Here is a 21,176-nt window from a genome sequence, read left to right on the forward strand (position 1 = left end):
TTATAAATCTAGTTGTGTCATCATCTCTAACCCTTAATTCTTTACTTATTTGTGTTTATTAATATAAGTTGTGAAAATAGTTTAACAACGTCATAACTCGTTAAAGTTAGATTAAAAGATAAGAAAAACTATTCACCGCCTTCTAATTTTCCACAGGGTAAATCAAAGTCATGATTATTTTGATACTGTAAACGTTGAAGAAAATGTAAGAATTTTGGAAATCATATATTTATTGTTGAAAAAGATGATTGATTTTGTTGTAGCAATATAACAAAACTCGTAAATCAAATTAGGGTTACTTTTTGAAATATTGAATACGATTGAACATCTAAATGATCTGATACCTGTAATGTTGAAGACTATAGAAGATCGATGAAATCGCCAACTTACCCTTGAGAGAATGAATTGTTACCTAAATTCTAGACGATTGCAAAACCAAACGATATGTGGACGATGAAGATTGTGAAAATTATGATTCATTAGAAAGTACTGGATGGCACTTATGAATGAAGAGAAATTACAAAGGATCCATTCTAGTGTTTAGGGTTGGAATACATTGTGTGACCCATTTGTCTCTAATCAGATCCCACGCCCAATTTATCTATTAAAATAAATGATTAAAAAAAAAATCTAAAAAGCCATGTGGAACGATAGAAGTTTAGAATACCATGTGTCACTTTAGAGCATTTTGATAAAGTATAAAATGTTAGGTTGCTCAAAATCCTATTATTTTGTTATTCAAGTGGAAGAAAGATTGAACTAACAAATTCAAAACTATCACTTTCGTCCACGTGGTTTGTTCAAAGTTAATATTTCAGTCCAGAAATGCGTCTTGAAGTTTCATTTTTGTTGTAAACTCGTCTCTATATGATTTGTTAAAATTTGTTATTTCAGTCATCAAGAATAGATGGACAACAAATGTAACGAAAATGAAACTTCAAGGGCAGGATAGAAATTAGCGAAATGAAACTTGTAGACTGAAATAAAAGACACTTAACAAAAACAACACTTAATAAAAGTGTTGGGGAGGGATCATTGTGCAAATTCCCAAATTAAAGCAGCAATCTTCCTTGGAACCCTAGCGCTCTCTCTCTCTCTCTCTCTCTTTATTTGTCTGGTCTGGTCTGGTCTGGTCTGGTCGCTAGGGTTTCATCAATGGCTGATCGATTGACGCGTATCGCTATTCTGAAAGAAGACCGATGCAAGCCCAAGAAGTGCCGCCAGGAGTGCAAGAAAAGCTGTCCTGTTGTCAAAACCGGTATTATAATTATTATTATTATTATATCTCATCATCTGCTTGTTTTACCATCACTTTAATTGAAACAACTAAGTCTAATCAATCATTTGTTTTGCAGGTAAGCTATGTATTGAGGTCACTTCTCAATCCAAGATGGCTTATATCTCTGAGGAGCTTTGCATTGGATGTGGTATATGTGTTAAGAAATGCCCTTTCGATGCAATCGAGATCATTAACTTACCAAAAGATTTGGATAAAGATACAACTCATCGTTACGGTGCCAATACCTTCAAGTTACGCAGGTTGCCTGTTCCAAGGCCTGGCCAAGTTCTTGGTTTAGTTGGAACTAATGGAATTGGCAAATCTACAGCTCTCAAAGTTTTGGCCGGAAAACTCAAACCCAATTTGGGCCGTTTTAATGTAATTTATTCATCCCTTCTCTTTATATATATATATATATATATATATATATATATATATATATTTATTGCTGGTACGATAATACTTGTTACTTTTGTTTAGTGTTAATAGTGTTTGTCTTTAGTATTAATAATATTTGTTACCTTTTTGGTCAATTAATCACTGCTTGAATATTTTTCAGAACCCTCCAGATTGGCAAGAAATTTTAACTTACTTCCGAGGATCCGAGTTACAAAATTACTTTACACGCATTCTCGAAGACAATTTAAAGGTACTTTTGTATTTTTAAAGATTGATTGATTGATTGATAAAACCACAGTATGTTGATCGTATTCCAAAAGCAGTTCAAGGGAATGTAGGACAAGTTCTTGACCAGAAAGATGAGAGAGATGTGAAAGTTGAGCTTTGTGCTGACCTTGAGTTGAATCAGGTTATTGACCGTAATGTTGGAGATTTATCTGGTGGTGAGCTTCAGAGGTTTGCAATTGCAGTTGTTGCTATACAGAATGCTGAGATATATATGTTTGATGAGCCTTCAAGTTATCTTGATGTTAAACAAAGACTTAAAGCTGCACAAGTTATCAGATCTTTGCTTAGACCTAACAGGTTATTGTACTATTTATATGTTTGCAATTTATGATTATTTGTTGCATGATGAAGGGTGATCAGGCGGGTTGGCTACTTGGGTAAAAGTCAAAACGAGTTTGGTGTCAATATGGCTTAAGGTTGAAATGAGTCAATAGAACTATATAGATAGTTTGACTCTAAAACAGTTTTCCTTTTTCTGTTTATTTTAATGTTTTTTATACATAATGCGATAGGGGTGTGCCTGGGCCGGTTTTGGGCCAACCGAACCAAAACTGATACGTCTTTTTTTAAAGTTGTTTGAAAACTATTTGGTTTTGGTTTTTTGGGTTAGGCTTCAGTTCAATTTTGGTTAATTTGGTTATACCATTTGGGCTTGCAATTTATGGATGACTTGAAAAAAAATACCCAAAATAGTGACTTTGGGTCTAATTCTGTTTGTTATGTAATGGCTAGTTGATTATTATACTTTTGGGCTAAAATGGCTGGTTACGCTATTTATTAAATTTTTATGTTTTACATTACATTTGAACATGCAAATGAAAATCTATACGTTTGATTTGGTTTTGGTTTTACACTTTGGTCTAGAAAATCTTCGGCCGACAAAAAGTTGGTGCAAAATAATATATTTGAGTCCTAAATCTATTTGTTAGTTAATGGTTAATTGACTATTATACATCTAGGCCAGAATAATTCGGTTACACTATATTTTGTTAAAATTTTTGTAAGTTAACTTTTGAAACTAAAAATGAAGCCAAAATTTCGGTTTGGTTTCGATTTTTGTTTTTTTACCACTTGGGATTGAAATATTTTGGCTGACGGAAAAAATTGGCACGAACAGATGAATTTGGAGCAAAATCTTTTTGTTAATTAATAATTTTATGATTATTATACATTGGGCATAATTTAATTGGGTTACACTATTTATTATAATCGAAAATCCATACATCTGTTCGGTTTTCTTGGTTTTTGTTACACGCAAAAATGAAAGCGAACTGACAATTTGTTTTATATGAAAAGTGAATGCAGAATATCATTACCAAGCGCTATTGTATAGTAATAATTCAATGCTTTGAACAAAACATATACAAATGTATTATATGCTTTAAAATTACTCTTTGGTTGTGACACTCTAATTTTATCCGAGGGTTTTAATTTGACTCATTTGAGAAAAAGAATCTGAATCGACCACCCATTTATAAGTTATTAGTTTGAATTTTATCATATATGCTTATGATGTTAAAATAAGCTTAATACTAATTATATAATTTTATGTGATTTTCAGCTATGTGATTGTTGTGGAACACGATTTAAGTGTGCTCGATTATTTATCAGACTTCATTTGCTGTCTTTATGGGAAGCCTGGTGCGTATGGTGTTGTGACCCTACCCTTTTCTGTTAGAGAAGGAATTAATATCTTTTTAGAAGGTTTTGTGCCCACTGAAAACCTTCGTTTCCGTGATGAATCTCTTACGTTTAAGGTAACATTTTTCACATATATTTTATCGCCATCATTATGATTTTACTTGCGGTTTCAATGATTGTGTTTGAACTGACAATTTTTGTTTTTATCCGTATGGGGATATAGGTGGCTGAGACACCGCAGGAGAGTGCTGAAGAAATTGAAGCGTATGCGCTTTATAGATATCCCACTATGTCTAGAACGCAAGGTGGTTTTAAGCTTAAAGTGGTTGAAGGTGAATTCACCGACTCTCAGATTATAGTTATGCTTGGTGAAAATGGAACTGGGAAAACAACGTTTATTCGTATGCTGGTGAGACATTGTTTCTCTAACTAGTCAAATATGGCGGGCTCTGTAGGCGATCAAAATTGGTCGGGTTTGGCTCTCCTGAACTGGTTCAAAGATCTAATTTTTTGAATTTATGTAGTGTCTAATGTGATTTAAAAGGTATTCTAATTCACTTGAAATTTAGTTTTTCCAATAAAAAGCATGTGTGAGGCTCTATGCTTATAACATACTCTCTGATGACTTTGAATCTATGCTATCAATAGCGGTGCTATAGCGGTTATCGGTCCGGCGGTAAAATAGCGGTCGAAATATCGGTCCAAATAGCGGTTCCGATATTTGCGGCGCTATTTACCGCTATTTCGCCGATATTTGGCCACCGATATATCGGAAATAGCGGTGAGATTATCAGTTTAATATTTTTGACCAAGTTGTTACTTTTTTTGGCCCAAACTGTATGCCCATAGCCCAATTTCATTATGATTATTATTGAACGATCAGCTTATTGCCCTAAAAATACCTCAATCGCTGCTGATGCTCATCTCCGATACCCGTTTCTTCAGCCGCTGCTGATGCTCATCTCCGATACCCGTTACTTCAGCCGCTGCTGATACTTATATATTTATGGCTTTCGATTAAGTGATTAAATCATGTCTTAAATTAAAAATATTGTTGCTTTGTGTTTTGAACTATTGACTTTTATGATTTTGGTATCAAGACTTAGTATTATTATTAGATAACTTTTGGTGTTATATATATATATATATATATATATATATATACCGCTATCCCACCGCAATAACCGATATCTCAGATATCGGTCATTGACCGATATCTGCTATTTTTTGGCATTAACTGCATATCTTTGAATTGTTTGGCTTGTTTCGTTATGTTGTACATATTTGACCAGTTAGAGATGGAACATAACTCGAACCCGACCCATTTATATGTAAATAAACAGATATTTGGGTACCTTATTCATATTCATCTTATTTATAGGCTGGGCTAGTGAAGCCCGATACTGTGGAAGGTTCTGAGATAGAGATACCTGAGTTTCACGTCTCTTACAAACCACAAAAAATCAGTCCCAAGTTTGATAAATCAGTTAGACATTTGCTACACGCAAAGATTCGCGACTCATATATGCACCCTCAGTTTGTTTCGGATGTTATGAAGCCTCTTCAGATAGAGCAACTAATGGATCAAGATGTTGTCAATCTTTCCGGTGGAGAATTGCAAAGAGTTGCATTATGCTTGTGTCTTGGCAAGGTAGCTATTATATCTCTGTTTTACAATAGCTATGCAATTAATATCGGCGATATATCAGTGGGATGAGTAGGGTGTTGGTGATCCCAATTAAAATATCGGTTTAAATATCTGTCAGAATATCAGTACCGATGTTATCGGTGATATTGACCAATATTTGACTCGGTGGAAGATTTCATGGCTTACAATTAGATCATGTTTCAAATATCGACACTTTCGAGTTTTGAATTTGATACTATTAATATTATATATGTTTGTTTTTATACATGTGTTTGTATAAGTTCTGCATGATATTAAAGTTGCCGAAATTCCACCCCTATAATCGATATCTCAAATATCGGTGGTCATTGACCGATATTTGATTTTTTACTGCATTAACTGCATAGTTTATTAAGAACTATTGTTTTGATTTCTGAATATTGTTGTGTTTTGTGTTTTGTGTTTTGTGTTTTGTGTTTTGATTGTAGCCTGCTGATATATACCTGATTGATGAACCGAGTGCATACCTTGATTCTGAGCAGCGTATAGTAGCATTTAAAGTTATAAAGAGATTCATACTGCATGCTAAAAAGACTGCATTTGTGGTTGAACATGATCATAATGGCAACTTATTTAGCAGATCGGGTGATTGTTTATGAAGGGACACCGTCTATTGATTGTGTTGCAAATTCACCTCAGTCTTTATTAACCGGAATGAATCTTTTCTTGTCGGTAAGTCTCACACTCTCGCTATTAATCTGAAAAATAAGTTATTTGTTGAAATTTGTATTTTTGATGTGTGGTACAGCATCTCAACATTACATTCAGGCGGGACCCAACTAATTACTGACCAAGAATCAACAAGCTTAACTCAACAAAGGACAGGGAGCAGAAACTTGCGGGATCTTATTATTACCTGGACGACTAATTATTTGGTTTGTGGTTCATGCTACCCAAAGTTGCGCTCTTTTAGGTATTGCTGGTTAATCTGCCACCAAAACTTGCAGAGCATGGTGGTGATCATATCACGTCAATGTTGCTAGACCATGGTTGATAGTTATTATGTTTGAAAGAGTTTTAGGTTACTTTGTTTTTACCTAAAGAGTGCTCCAATTTGGTTTGGAGGTATCTTTCTTGTTTGTGTAATTTTGGGCCCTTGATTACTGATAGCGAGCTTGTTTTCCGGCAGTGATGTTTTGAACATTGTGTTTTCTATGTGTTGACATGAATCCGTGATGGGGATTTTGGTTTTGATTTTTGTATTATAATTGGTGTCTTTTGTTGGACCGCTCTTGAAGCTTGGACCCGCACGAGACTGGCCTGAAGGATTGAAACGTAGGTTCGTTTAGGGATGTCATGCGACGGAAGTTGCTAATCTCTGTTCCATACCTGTTCTATCCAATATCTGATCAAATACTAATGGTTTAAGTCTGGTGATTACTTGTCGCGTACCGGGCATACTTGCTAGTTTATAAAAACTTAAAATGATAATATAAATTAAAACTGAAGGTTAATCTATCACTTAATGAAGCTATTAGAATGAATTATTTACTCGGGAAAATAAGTAAAAGTTCTAAGTTTCCATATATATGTTCTGGACTACTTTGTTCACCAGACTTAAACCTGGTAAGATTAGAGGTGCACAAACTGGGTATTCTTAGGATCCGGAACCGGGTATGGTCAATAAAAGTCAAAACTGGGTCCGGGTAGGAACCGGTTCTGGGTATCTGGGTATTTGACCAGTTCCATCGGGTTTTTTTCGGGTTTCAGGTAGGGTAGGGTCGAGTTTTGACCGGGTATTGGCGGAACCGGTTCCACCGGGTCCGGTTCCGGGTATAGTTCAGGAGGGAAACCCAAAACCCGGTTCATACCCGCGGGTAGGGTAGGGTCGGGTCTGGAACCGGTTTTTGTGCACCTCTAGGTAAGATGTCAGACCAGTGAAGGAGCAACATTGTAGTTTAGGGTTGTGCAGCTTTAGGTCCGGCCCGAAAAAACCCGAAGAACCGGCCCGAAAAAAACCCAAACCCGGACCGACTCTAATTACAAATCTATGCATTCGGTCTTTAATATCTTGCCCAAACGGTCTTGGGTCGGGTTCGGTGAAGTCCGACTAAAACCTGTTGAACCGATTTTAGTAATCAAAAAGCCAGGATACGTGAACCATAACCCTAAAAAAAATACTCATGAGGCTTACTTGAACGTATATAAAATTCCAATATCCAATTCCACCATTTACCAAACTGCGACGATCAACCAAGCAGGTGATTATCAACGTAACTTGAGTCAGACATTCCGTCAAACAGTTGGTGCGCACATACAAAAATATGTTGCAGAAATATATAGTTTGTTGAATCGATTCCCTAATTAGCAAATTTGAACAACAATCATTGCTTAATAACAATATTCATGCATCTGTGTCTATGTGATGATGAATTTAATTTGAGTAAAGGATATTAATTTAATAAATTCATTGTACTTGGAATAATGGTGAAGAACAACAAAAACGACACTGAATAAGCTGAAGATTTGATGTTGAATTGTTGAAGCAGATCATGTTTGTGTGTGAATTAGTTATCATCTAGAACACATAATTGCATATGCACTTAGATATGATGAAATTATTGCCTTTAAACTCACACCAAGATTGAACAAGATGAGCTTGAAATTGGAAATAAAATCGGGTCCGGTCATTAGCCCGAGATCGAAAAACCGAACCGGTGAAAGACCGAAACCCGACCCACCAGATAAGGTCCGGTCTTCGGTCTCAAGAATTTGTAATTTTCGGTTATCGGGTCGGGTCGGTCTTTAAACGGGTCGGGTCGGGAAACTCTTGAGTTACGGTGGGTCAATTTGCCTTCATGTCAGGGCGTTCCACCATAGATGCAATACACCTTATAAGAAGATTGATGGAAAAGTATAGGGAGAAGAAGCGTGACCTGCATATAGTGTTTATTGATTTAGAAAAAGCCTACGATTTCTTCCCCGTGGAGGTAGGCCTGAAGGGTAGAGGAGTCCCGAGGAAATATATATAGATAATTATGGATATGTATACCAGGAGTGCAATAAGTGTTCGTGCACCCGTGGGGGATACTGATTTCTTCCCCGTGGAGGTAGGCCTTCACCAGGGGTCAGCGTTAAGTTTGTTTCTGTTTGCAGTAGTCTTGGATGAGTTGTCAAAGTCGATCCAGGTGACGCTCCCGTGGTGTATGTTGTTCGTAGACGATATTGTGTTAGTTGCTTAGAGAAAACAAGATCTAAATATGAAGCTAGAGGAGTGGCGAACAACCTTAGAGGATTAATGTTTAAGGATTAGTCGCTCTAAGACGGAGTACCTCCACTGTGCTTTTGGTGGGGTAAATGACAATGAGGACGCCCATATCACCATTGGAGGGCAAGTGGTTCCGCAAGTAACGATGTTCAAATATCTAGGATCATTCGTTCAGAGCGATGGGGAATTAGACAGTGATGTGACCCATCGAGTTCTGGTAGGATGGTGTAGATGGAAAGCAACCACAGGTATATTGTGTGACAAGAGATTCCCAACTAAACTAAAGAGAAAATTCTATAGGGTCGCAATCAGACATGCAATGCTATATGGAACAGATTGCTGGGCCATCAAGAAGGCACATAGAGATGAGAATGCTACGCTGGATGTGTGGGTACACAAGGTTAGACCTAATAAGAAATGTTGTGTTTCAGGAGATATTAGGGGTAGCTAACATATCAGACAAGATAAGAGAGTGGAGATTGAGATGGTTTGGACATGTGAAGAGAAAACATACGACGAATCCTGTTAGATCCGTAGAAAACATTACTATAGAGGGGAGGAGGGGTAGAGGATGACCTAAATTGACTTGGGATGAGATGATTAAGCATGATTTGTGATGTGTGTATAATGAATGCTTATCCTATGGAACTCACAACTAAGCTTTAAATTTAAAACGAAACTCCTAATGAATCCACACACAGCCGGCAAGTGTACCGATCACAAGTAGTATAGACCTAAGAAGTCCGAGTATTGAACACAAGGACACGCGAGAACGCCTATGATCACTAAACCCTAGACGAGACCTTCCTAAGAATAATATTTTTTATTTTTATTTTTAACTATTAATATACTTAACCTAACTTACTTTAACCAAATTAAAAGACTAAACTTAAAAATACCTGGTGAAACTTTGAGACTTAACTGCAATGGAGAAAACGTCTACCTAGGTAAGAATCTTATTGAAGGTCTAATAAGTTCATGGAATGAATAATCTCACGACACCAGTATCTAAGGATGACACAACTAAGGTTCGCTCAAGAAAGCTAGATCACCTATCGGTCTCACTAACAACCCCTAACTTACACTTAGTTGATTTTAAGAACAAACCGGGAAACGAATTGCTAAAGTGTTCTAATGTCGACTCTCCTCTCGGTCTCACCGACACACGACCCTAATGGAAACGAATACTACGCAACCAAGGATAGAGGAACCATTTGGTTTAACTTAAACTAGATTAACTAATCGCTCACAAACCCAAACCCGACAAGAACCGAACCCGCTCTCGCGCGATCCTAATCCTAACAAGTACAAGCTATGAGACGACCTTACTTCCTATCACTTCTCGGTCTCTAAGAAGGTGCCTACCGCTGAATTCATTCAATTAACACACCCAACTAAACCCTATGGTTGTACACCCCGCAAACAATCTCTAAACACAAAGTAAAGAGTCAAACAAGCAACAATCAATCAAAACTAATTCAATCAATCAAAGTCAGGGGTTTATGAGTATAATTAATAAAATCACAGCCACTAAACACAACCTAATTCAATATTAAACCAAACTTTCATTAACAAATCAAGTCATGATGATCAAACAATCCATATTACTTACTAAAACCTAACAATATTCATCAAATCTAGGTAGAACTAACAAGTTTAACTATTCATGATTTTTGGACAACAGCTATAACTAAATGTAAACATCATATTAATCACCAAAAACATAATTAAAATCATTCACAATCAATGATAATCAATAACAATCAAACCCTAACTCAATTGCAAAAGAATTCAACTTTAAGGATCAAAATCACAAGAGTTATAAACACTAACAAGAACACAAAGTTTATGGATGTTATACTCTTGTTTGGGGATGAGATTAATGATGAGAAACCCTTCGTAGCTTCTGTCCTAAGTCTCCCTTAACCTTCTTCTTCTTCTTCTTCTTCTTCTTCTTCTTCTTCTTCTTCTTCTTCTTCTTCTTCTTCTTCTTCTTCTTCTTCTTCCTCTAGCTGCCACAAAGCTTCCACACAACTTTTTTCTTTCTTTCTTGGCTGCCAATTGCAAAAAATGAGTTTTCTTAGTGAAGGGGGTGTTGACTTCGGGATTTTGGGCTAGTTAGGGTTTGTTTTTTTTTTGTTAGTAATCTTATATAATATCATGTAAGGCTTTGATCTTGTGGGCTTGGGTCGGGCCTTGAGTTTTAGTCTTCAAAATTGATCAAAAAGGCCTCTTTTCTCTTCCAAAACCCATACTTTTTCTCTTGTAAACTCATAACCTACACCAAGCATTAAGCTTTGTAAGATCATGTTAAAACGAGTTAAAATCATCAATTATTATATAATTAAGCACTTAGAATGTGATAAAAAGGTACGGAAAGTAAGTGTGTTTTATAACACATCAAACATCCCCACACTTAAGACTTTTTCGTCACTGAAAAAGAAATCTACATAGGATCATAACCAAGTGAAAAACAACAAACTCCCAGATTAATTATCGTTATTAAAGCACGAGAAACAGCTCGACATATTGACCGCGATTGCCGATATTGTTGTCCACTTAAACCCAGCCACTAACCTATCAAGCCGCCAATTGCATTAAGTGTTTTAAGTCCAAAAATTAAGGCTACACCTACCCCATCTCAGACAAAGAGAGCTAGAAGAACTAGAGTCGAAGAAAACTGGTTTGACAAATCAGCATAAGCCAAGGACTCGTTGATGGTACTAATTAGATGCACTCGGTGAAATAATATGGATGAATGTGTGACACCCGGTAAATTCCCAATCCCTTAAACTAAGTAATCAACCTAATAATTAGGTGATTGTAAATATGATGCGCGCCATGTCAGTCAGCGCGTGCATTTGTTATGTGCGCCCTGCGCGAGCGCGCCATGTTAGTCTGCGCGTGCATTTGTTATGTGCGCCCTGCGCGAGCGCACCATGTTAAGAACCAGCGTGAGCATATGTTATATGCGCCATGCGTGAATGTTTTGGCTTTATGTTATGTTGACCATCCCGCATGATGCTAAGGCGGGTGCATCCTACATCGTTTATGCGCGTGCGGAAGGGAACTAACCTCCCCGCATGGCGGGAACATTGAGAGCTAGTTTGTCTGAAGCTCCAAGATGGAATTGACTTCAACATGACTGATCACTATGTTGAAATACCAAGACCACCTGGAGAATCTACAAATGAAACTCAATATCCCCAACTGCGAGAAGGTTACGCACCTACCCGCAGCAAAGAAATGTCCTATACGCAGAAAGCTATGCGCACAAAGTGATGCGCACAGAACACTTAGTCTATTCTCCAGACATAAGGAGATTACTCCCGCCCAAAAGGAAACAGTAGCGTGTTTCAGGGATTTTTCCACTTTTTACTGTACACTGATAAAAGTACCTGAAAAAGCACACTGTAACATGAAAAGTCAACTGTCAGCCACCCTATTCTCACCAACCCCAGACCTGCATGTCCTGTCCAAATCAAATCAAGATCTTTTGTCCACTCCTCCACTTTTAAGTAAACAATAAACAATAATAATTTCCATACTTTATCATCATTACACCTAGATATGAAAAGATTTCAATCCCCTAAAGCAAGGGATTGTGTTCCCTTGAGTTTGCCTATAAATATGTAACCTAAGTTATCACTCAAAACACACTCCAAAGAACTGCAAACTTGCACTAATCATCTCCCGAGCATCCGTTATTTTCGATTCCGTTCCAGTTACTAGGTAAGCCGAGGTTATAAACTTGAGATCTACTTTCCAAACCTCATATTCTCCTATTTCTTGATCTTAATATATATACTTCTTGTTATTTAATCGTATTCTAGACCTTCGATTCCGAGGCCAACACCAAGAAAACCCGAATCTCGATTAATCCCTTAACAAGAACCACAGGTGAGTCTCACAGCCCCTATTTTCACTGTTTTCACTATTTTTAAACTGTTTTCGGGGCGAGGGACACGTACTTAAATAATGTTTTATCATGGTATACTTACAAGCTATGCAAGCGATTATGTGTTTAAGTTATGTTTCATGATGAGTAATGCAAACGGTTATCTAAGGTTTCCGATGTATGTGCGCTAGAACTCGAGTAAGTGATCACTTTACCATTGGAACTCTAAGGGTAGGGACTGCTGGTTTGATCCACCCACTCGTAGGGGTCGCACCTCTTTGCATGGACGAGTGCCTAGTATGGTCATGGGGCAGTACTATGGGTTTGAACCCGCTCGTAGGGGTCGCGCCTCTTTGCATGGACGAGCGCCTTGTTTTCCGTCACAACGTCCGCGCGTAACCCGCGGGACGGTATTATTATTTTAGCTCGTAGTGGCAGCGCCACTTTGCATGGACGAGCACATGTTCCTGAAACGTTCGCGCGTAACCCGCGGGACGGTATTACTTATTTTAGCTCGTAGTGGCAGCGCCACTTTGCATAGACGAGCACAGTTCCCAGAAATGTTCGCGCGTAACCCGCGGAACGATTTTATCAGAATATGTTGATATAACTATGTCTTACCAAGCATGTGTTTTAATGATGCTATCAGAATTATGTTTCAGAATGATTTGTATCAAGATTATGATGCAATACGATTTATCAAGTTACTAAGACTTGTGAACTCACTCAGTTTATACTGATTCAAATGTTTTTACGTGTCTTTCAGGAGATAACTAGGTAGCGCATGGAGTCACACTTAGAGCACCTCACGCTGAACATCTAAACTAGCTTTTTGGAAGATTTTAGTTCTATCCCTTCGATGCGCATGGTTGTTCCCGCCGCGCATGGGGATATGGCGTGGAAATCTTCAATAATTTTTATACTTGGATGTTTTTATAATTTTTAAACAATGTAATGTATTTGTATTAAACTTTTCATGCGCAATGAAAATCTTACTTTGAATGTTTGCAATGGCCCGTGCTTAAGTATCAATTCCCACTCGCGCGCGCCCGGCTGTTTCCGCCCCTCAGGGCCGGGTGTGACAGATTGGTATCAGAGCACTGGTTATAGCGAACTAGGAAAAGAAGTTTTAACCTAGACTATAACCGTTGGGGAATCGCATGAAATATTTTTCAAAGAAAATACTTTCAAAAGAAACTATACACACACTTAGGAACACGGGTCACACTGTCTAGTAAATAATGATAACATTATGTGCTCAGAATACATGCGCTAAGTCTGATATATTTTCACTCTTTTAAAGCAAGAATGCCTCCAACTAAAGCCAAGGGAATTACCATGACACCCGAGGAACTCGCGTAAATAATCGCGCAGGCGATTGCGACACATGAGGCCAGCAAGGCCGAATCAAGTCAGGGTCGTCAGAATGAGACCCCAGAACCCGAATCAGGAGCCTTGGACAAAGGATGCTCCTATAAGACATTCATGGCCTGTAAGCCTTGGCCATTCAAGGGAACCGAAGGGGCCATTGGGCTCTACAACTGGATTGACAAGATGGAGACAGTTCTCTCCATTAGCGGATGTAGTGAGAACCAGAAGGTCCTTTACGCGACCTGCATGTTCCAAGAGGCAGCTTCGTCTTGGTGGAAGCTTCAAACGAAAACATTGGGGCGAGAAGTTGCTCTCCACAAGACCTGGGAGGAACTGAAGGAGATGATGATGAGGAAGTTCTGCTCTCGCGCAGAAATCCAGAGTCTACAACAGGAATTCTGGAACCACACCATGGTAGGAACGGATATCGACGCCTACAACAACCGGTTCAACGAACTTTGCCAGTTGGTGCCAGACTTGGCAAACACGGAGGAAAAGAAGATCGAGAGGTATATTTTTGGGTTACCTCCTGTTGTTAGGGTTCCGCTCAACGCCGCAGCACCTCCAACCTTTGATGAGGCGGTAGCGCGGGCCATCACCCTTACAAGGGATACGATCCGTGCGGGTATGTTGACTACGCGCGGAATCGAGCAGCGAACCTCTGATCCCAAGAGGAAATGGAACTCTCACCACCGAGGGTCCGACTCCAAGCAGCCACCGTTCAAGAAGCAGGAAAGCGCAAGGGTTTACGCGATTCAGGCCGCGGAGCCACCACGAAAAGGATACAGCGGGCCTCGCCCATGGTGCAACAAATGCAAGTATCACCACGAGGGTGAATGCGCAAGAATCGAATGTGCCAAATGTGGCAGACCAGGGCACAAGACGATGAATTGCCGTATCAGAGAAGCTGGAGCAAGCGACAACTGCTACGCATGCGGGAAGCCAGGGCATTTTAGTCGGGATTGCCCGCAAAAGGGGAACCAAGCTCGCGGGAGAGCTTTTGTGATCGGCGCAGGCGAAGCTAAAGAAGAGCCGAATGTGGTAACCGGTACGTTTTTGCTTAACGGACATTTTGCATCTGTCTTATTTGATACTGGCGCCGACCTAAGTTTTATATCCGCTGAGTTTAAGGACTCCCTAGGCCTAGCAACCAGTAGACTAGACACGCCTTATACTATAGAACTAGCCAATGGTAGGCAGTTATGCGCGAACGAAAGAACTGAACAATGTGTTATAGTCATGGGAGGTCACGGGTTCAATATTAACTTGTTGCCAATAGACTTGGGAAGTTTTGACATTGTGGTAGGTATGGATTGGTTAGTCGAGAACCGCGCGGAAGTTATTTGCCATGAGAAGCAGGTTCGGATCCCACTGTTGAACGGAGAAACCTTGGTAATTCAAGGGGAAAGAAGGGGAGTTGCGACGAAACTGATTTCGTGCCTAAAGGCGCGAAAGTGCCTAAGGAAAGGGTGCTACGCCTTCCTGGCGCATGTCGTAGAGAAAGGAGAGGAGCGAAGAATTGAAGACTTACCAGTAGTGCGCGAATTTCCAGAAGTTTTTCCTGAAGATTTGCCCGGATTACCGCCGCCGCGACAAGTCGAGTTTCGTATTGATTTAGTCCCAGGAGCTGCGCCAGTAGCTCGAGCGCCTTATCGACTAGCTCCATCTGAGATGCAAGAGCTATCCAATCAGTTACAGGAACTATTGGATAAGGGTTTCATACGCCCAAGCTTTTCACCTTGGGGAGCTCCAGTACTGTTTGTTAAGAAGAAGGATGGTTCGTTCAGAATGTGTATTGACTACAGGGAGCTGAACAAGCTGACAGTCAAGAATCGGTACCCCTTACCGAGGATTGACGACTTATTTGACCAGTTGCAGGGATCCAGTTATTATTCGAAGATAGATCTACGGTCAGGATACCACCAACTCAGGGTCCATGAGGAAGATGTGCCGAAAACAGCCTTCCGAACTAGATACGGCCATTATGAGTTCTTAGTAATGCCTTTCGGGCTAACTAATGCACCGGCTGTATTCATGGATCTGATGAACCGCGTGTGCAAACCATACTTGGACAAGTTTGTGATTGTATTTATAGATGATATTCTGATTTACTCACGGACCAAGGCCGAGCATGAGCAACACCTGAGATTGATTTTGGAATTGTTGAGGAAAGAAAAGTTGTATGCGAAGTTTTCCAAGTGCGAGTTTTGGCTTAGAGAAGTTCACTTTCTCGGTCACGTTGTAAACGAGAAAGGAATTCACGTTGATCCTTCCAAAGTCAAGGCCATCGAAAACTGGGAAGCGCCAAAAACCCCAACTGAGGTGAGGCAATTCCTAGGACTAGCTGGCTACTATCGACGCTTCATTGAGAACTTCTCCAAAATAGCTCTACCTCTGACCGCGCTAACTCAGAAAGACAAGAAGTTTGTTTGGGGCGAAAATCAGGAAACAGCATTTCAAATGTTGAAACAGAAGTTATGTAGTGCGCCAATTTTGTCTTTGCCCGAGGGGATGGATGACATTGTTGTTTACTGCGACGCTTCACATCAGGGACTTGGATGTGTCCTTATGCAACGAGACAAAGTCATAGCGTATGCCTCACGCCAACTCAAGACCAATGAAAAGAACTCCACAACGCATGATTTAGAACTTGGAGCGGTTGTCTTCGCGCTAAAGATTTGGCGCCATTACCTCTATGGTACAAAGTGTATAATCTTTACGGATCACAAGAGCCTTCAACATATATTTGATCAAAAGGATTTAAACATGAGGCAACGAAGATGGGTGGAGTTGTTGAACGATTATGATTGTGAAATTAAGTACCACCCTGGAAAGGCGAATGTGGTAGCAGACGCGCTAAGTAGGAAGGAGCGAATAAAAACGCTACGAGTCAAGGCTCTAAGGTTAACCATTCACGCAGATCTCTCTACCCGCATCCGAGACGCTCAGCAAGAAGCCTTGAAACCAGAGTTTGTTAAAAACGAATGCCTTGGGGGTATGGTTAAGAATTTGGAACTTAAAGAGAACGGCAATCTATATTTCGCTAACCGCATATGGGTCCCTCTCAAGGGAGGATTGCGCGAGCAGGTATTGAACGAAGCTCACAAGACGCGGTATTCCGTACATCCTGGCGCAGACAAGATGTACCAAGATGTTAAAACGCTGTATTGGTGGCCCAATCTTAAAGGCGCCATCGCGACGTATGTCAGTAAGTGCCTGACGTGTTCGAAGGTAAAGGCTGAATACCAGAAACCATCAGGGTTGCTTCAACAGCCAGAAATTCCCATGTGGAAGTGGGAACAAATCTCTATGGACTTCATCACCAAACTGCCAAGGACACCTGGGAGTTATGACACAATATGGGTTATTGTGGATCGGCTAACTAAGTCAGCGCACTTCCTGCCTATCAAGGAAACCGATAAGATGGAAAAGTTAGCCCGACTGTATATCCGAGAAGTAGTTTCAAAACATGGAGTCCCAGTGTCCATCATTTCTGATAGAGATAGTCGGTTCACATCAAGGTTTTGGAGATCGTTACAAGGGGCTTTAGGTACTCGTCTTGACATGAGTACGGCATATCATCCTCAAACGGATGGGCAAAGCGAGCGAACAATCCAGACATTGGAAGATATGCTACGCGCGTGCGCAATCGATTTCGAAGGTAGCTGGGATACTCACCTCCCATTGGTTGAATTTTCTTACAACAACAGCTATCACACAAGCATTAAGGCTGCGCCGTTCGAAGCTTTGTATGGGCGCAAGTGTAGATCCCCACTGTGCTGGGCTGAAGTAGGTGACAAGCAAATGACTGGTCCAGAGTTGATCCAAGAAACAACAGACAAGATTTTTCAGATAAGGGATCGCCTTAAGACAGCGCGCGACAGACAGAAGAGCTACGCAGATGTGCGAAGGAAACCATTGGAGTTTCAAGTAGGGGATAAAGTACTTTTGAAAGTCTCTCCATGGAAAGGAGTCCCCCGTTTCGGCAAGCGAGGAAAGTTGAATCCGCGCTTCATTGGACCATTCGAGATCCTGGGAAGGATCGGTCCGGTCGCTTATAAACTCCGTTTACCCGCCGAACTCAGTGGAGTTCATGATACGTTTCATGTGTCCAACCTCAAAAAGTGCTTATCTGACGAAACGTTGATTTTGCCGATGGAAGAGATTCACATCGACAAACAGCTGCACTTCATAGAAGAACCTATAGCAGTAACCGATTGGAAAGAACAAAAGTTACGCAGGAGCAAAATCAAGTTAGTAAAGGTTCAATGGAACTCGAGGCGTGGGCCTGAATTCACTTGGGAAAGAGAAGACCAAATACGCAAGAAATACCCACACCTCTTTCAGAACATGGCTTCTGCCAGCAACGTCTCCTAAATTTCGGGACGAAATTCGTTTAACGAGGGGAGAATGTGACACCCGGTAAATTCCCAATCCCTTAAACTAAGTAATCAACCTAATAATTAGGTGATTGTAAATATGATGCGCGCCATGTCAGTCAGCGCGTGCATTTGTTATGTGCGCCCTGCGCGAGCGCGCCATGTTAGTCTGCGCGTGCATTTGTTATGTGCGCCCTGCGCGAGCGCACCATGTTAAGAACCAGCGTGAGCATATGTTATATGCGCCATGCGTGAATGTTTTGGCTTTATGTTATGTTGACCATCCCGCATGATGCTAAGGCGGGTGCATCCTACATCGTTTATGCGCGTGCGGAAGGGAACTAACCTCCCCGCATGGCGGGAACATTGAGAGCTAGTTTGTCTGAAGCTCCAAGATGGAATTGACTTCAACATGACTGATCACTATGTTGAAATACCAAGACCACCTGGAGAATCTACAAATGAAACTCAATATCCCCAACTGCGAGAAGGTTACGCACCTACCCGCAGCAAAGAAATGTCCTATACGCAGAAAGCTATGCGCACAAAGTGATGCGCACAGAACACTTAGTCTATTCTCCAGACATAAGGAGATTACTCCCGCCCAAAAGGAAACAGTAGCGTGTTTCAGGGATTTTTCCACTTTTTACTGTACACTGATAAAAGTACCTGAAAAAGCACACTGTAACATGAAAAGTCAACTGTCAGCCACCCTATTCTCACCAACCCCAGACCTGCATGTCCTGTCCAAATCAAATCAAGATCTTTTGTCCACTCCTCCACTTTTAAGTAAACAATAAACAATAATAATTTCCATACTTTATCATCATTACACCTAGATATGAAAAGATTTCAATCCCCTAAAGCAAGGGATTGTGTTCCCTTGAGTTTGCCTATAAATATGTAACCTAAGTTATCACTCAAAACACACTCCAAAGAACTGCAAACTTGCACTAATCATCTCCCGAGCATCCGTTATTTTCGATTCCGTTCCAGTTACTAGGTAAGCCGAGGTTATAAACTTGAGATCTACTTTCCAAACCTCATATTCTCCTATTTCTTGATCTTAATATATATACTTCTTGTTATTTAATCGTATTCTAGACCTTCGATTCCGAGGCCAACACCAAGAAAACCCGAATCTCGATTAATCCCTTAACAAGAACCACAGGTGAGTCTCACAGCCCCTATTTTCACTGTTTTCACTATTTTTAAACTGTTTTCGGGGCGAGGGACACGTACTTAAATAATGTTTTATCATGGTATACTTACAAGCTATGCAAGCGATTATGTGTTTAAGTTATGTTTCATGATGAGTAATGCAAACGGTTATCTAAGGTTTCCGATGTATGTGCGCTAGAACTCGAGTAAGTGATCACTTTACCATTGGAACTCTAAGGGTAGGGACTGCTGGTTTGATCCACCCACTCGTAGGGGTCGCACCTCTTTGCATGGACGAGTGCCTAGTATGGTCATGGGGCAGTACTATGGGTTTGAACCCGCTCGTAGGGGTCGCGCCTCTTTGCATGGACGAGCGCCTTGTTTTCCGTCACAACGTCCGCGCGTAACCCGCGGGACGGTATTATTATTTTAGCTCGTAGTGGCAGCGCCACTTTGCATGGACGAGCACATGTTCCTGAAACGTTCGCGCGTAACCCGCGGGACGGTATTACTTATTTTAGCTCGTAGTGGCAGCGCCACTTTGCATAGACGAGCACAGTTCCCAGAAATGTTCGCGCGTAACCCGCGGAACGATTTTATCAGAATATGTTGATATAACTATGTCTTACCAAGCATGTGTTTTAATGATGCTATCAGAATTATGTTTCAGAATGATTTGTATCAAGATTATGATGCAATACGATTTATCAAGTTACTAAGACTTGTGAACTCACTCAGTTTATACTGATTCAAATGTTTTTACGTGTCTTTCAGGAGATAACTAGGTAGCGCATGGAGTCACACTTAGAGCACCTCACGCTGAACATCTAAACTAGCTTTTTGGAAGATTTTAGTTCTATCCCTTCGATGCGCATGGTTGTTCCCGCCGCGCATGGGGATATGGCGTGGAAATCTTCAATAATTTTTATACTTGGATGTTTTTATAATTTTTAAACAATGTAATGTATTTGTATTAAACTTTTCATGCGCAATGAAAATCTTACTTTGAATGTTTGCAATGGCCCGTGCTTAAGTATCAATTCCCACTCGCGCGCGCCCGGCTGTTTCCGCCCCTCAGGGCCGGGTGTGACAGAATGGTCCTGTGGAGGTCGTACGAGCTATTCCTAAATATTATTGGAGTTTGTTCCTATAAATTCCTAATTTGATATTGATTGACTAAGAACCTTCAAGCCCCAATAGTGTATCCTCAGAGTCACTATCCCCTTGGTAACAAGTAAACTCTAAGTCCCGTCTAGTATGTGCATCTTTGGCCTTTTTTTCTAACTTTAAATAATGCTTCTTTGGCATTTTACAATACATAACTTTCTTCACAAGCATTTTCTTTTCTTAAACAACTTTTGATAATACACATAACTTTCAGAACATACTTCTCTTTCTTTCTCTCTCGCGCTCTCTCTCTCTCTCTCTCTCTCTCTCTCTCTCTCTTTTTCAATCTTTTATATCACCCTAAAATACATAACTATTTCTAAGCTCGTAAAAAGATGGACATGTGGCGGTGTGCTGGTTTGAGTGCATTTAATTCTTACCATCTCAAAGTTTTCAGATTATGGTAATCCTCCCTAAGCATCGAAATTCGGTTTCACCAGTTTTCAAATTATTATATATATAAAAATTGCTAAAGGAGACTATCAAAGCTAGTAGGGCCTACCGACACATCCCAAATCAGATATGCAAACCATCTCTTCTTTTATTATTATATTATATATTTCAAAAGTTCCAAGAGTTCGTTAACACAACGGCAATAATATCGCTTCCTGCTCAACGTAGAAGAAAAACAATTTTCAAGGGACTTTTTTCTTTAAAACCTTTTTTTTTTCAAATTCAGTCGCCCCAGTCACTTTCAG

General features: G+C 40.1%; 1 pseudogene across 1 annotated transcript; it reads left to right on the plus strand.

The window, feature by feature from the left end:
* The first annotated feature begins 1,153 nt into the window (after positions 1 to 1,153).
* Positions 1,154 to 6,502, plus strand: LOC143586569 (ABC transporter E family member 2-like; annotated as a pseudogene). The gene is made up of 8 exons (XR_013144727.1): positions 1,154 to 1,258; positions 1,356 to 1,657; positions 1,839 to 2,263; positions 3,528 to 3,723; positions 3,831 to 4,016; positions 4,989 to 5,258; positions 5,723 to 5,966; positions 6,043 to 6,502. The product of XR_013144727.1 is annotated as an ABC transporter E family member 2-like (transcript).
* Positions 6,503 to 21,176: the final 14,674 nt, after the last annotated feature.

This window comes from Bidens hawaiensis, unplaced genomic scaffold, assembly GCF_021521415.1.
Source record: "Bidens hawaiensis isolate Kalapana, Puna unplaced genomic scaffold, B.hawaiensis_p1.1 tig00034698_1, whole genome shotgun sequence".
NCBI classification, from domain to species: domain Eukaryota; kingdom Viridiplantae; phylum Streptophyta; class Magnoliopsida; order Asterales; family Asteraceae; genus Bidens; species Bidens hawaiensis.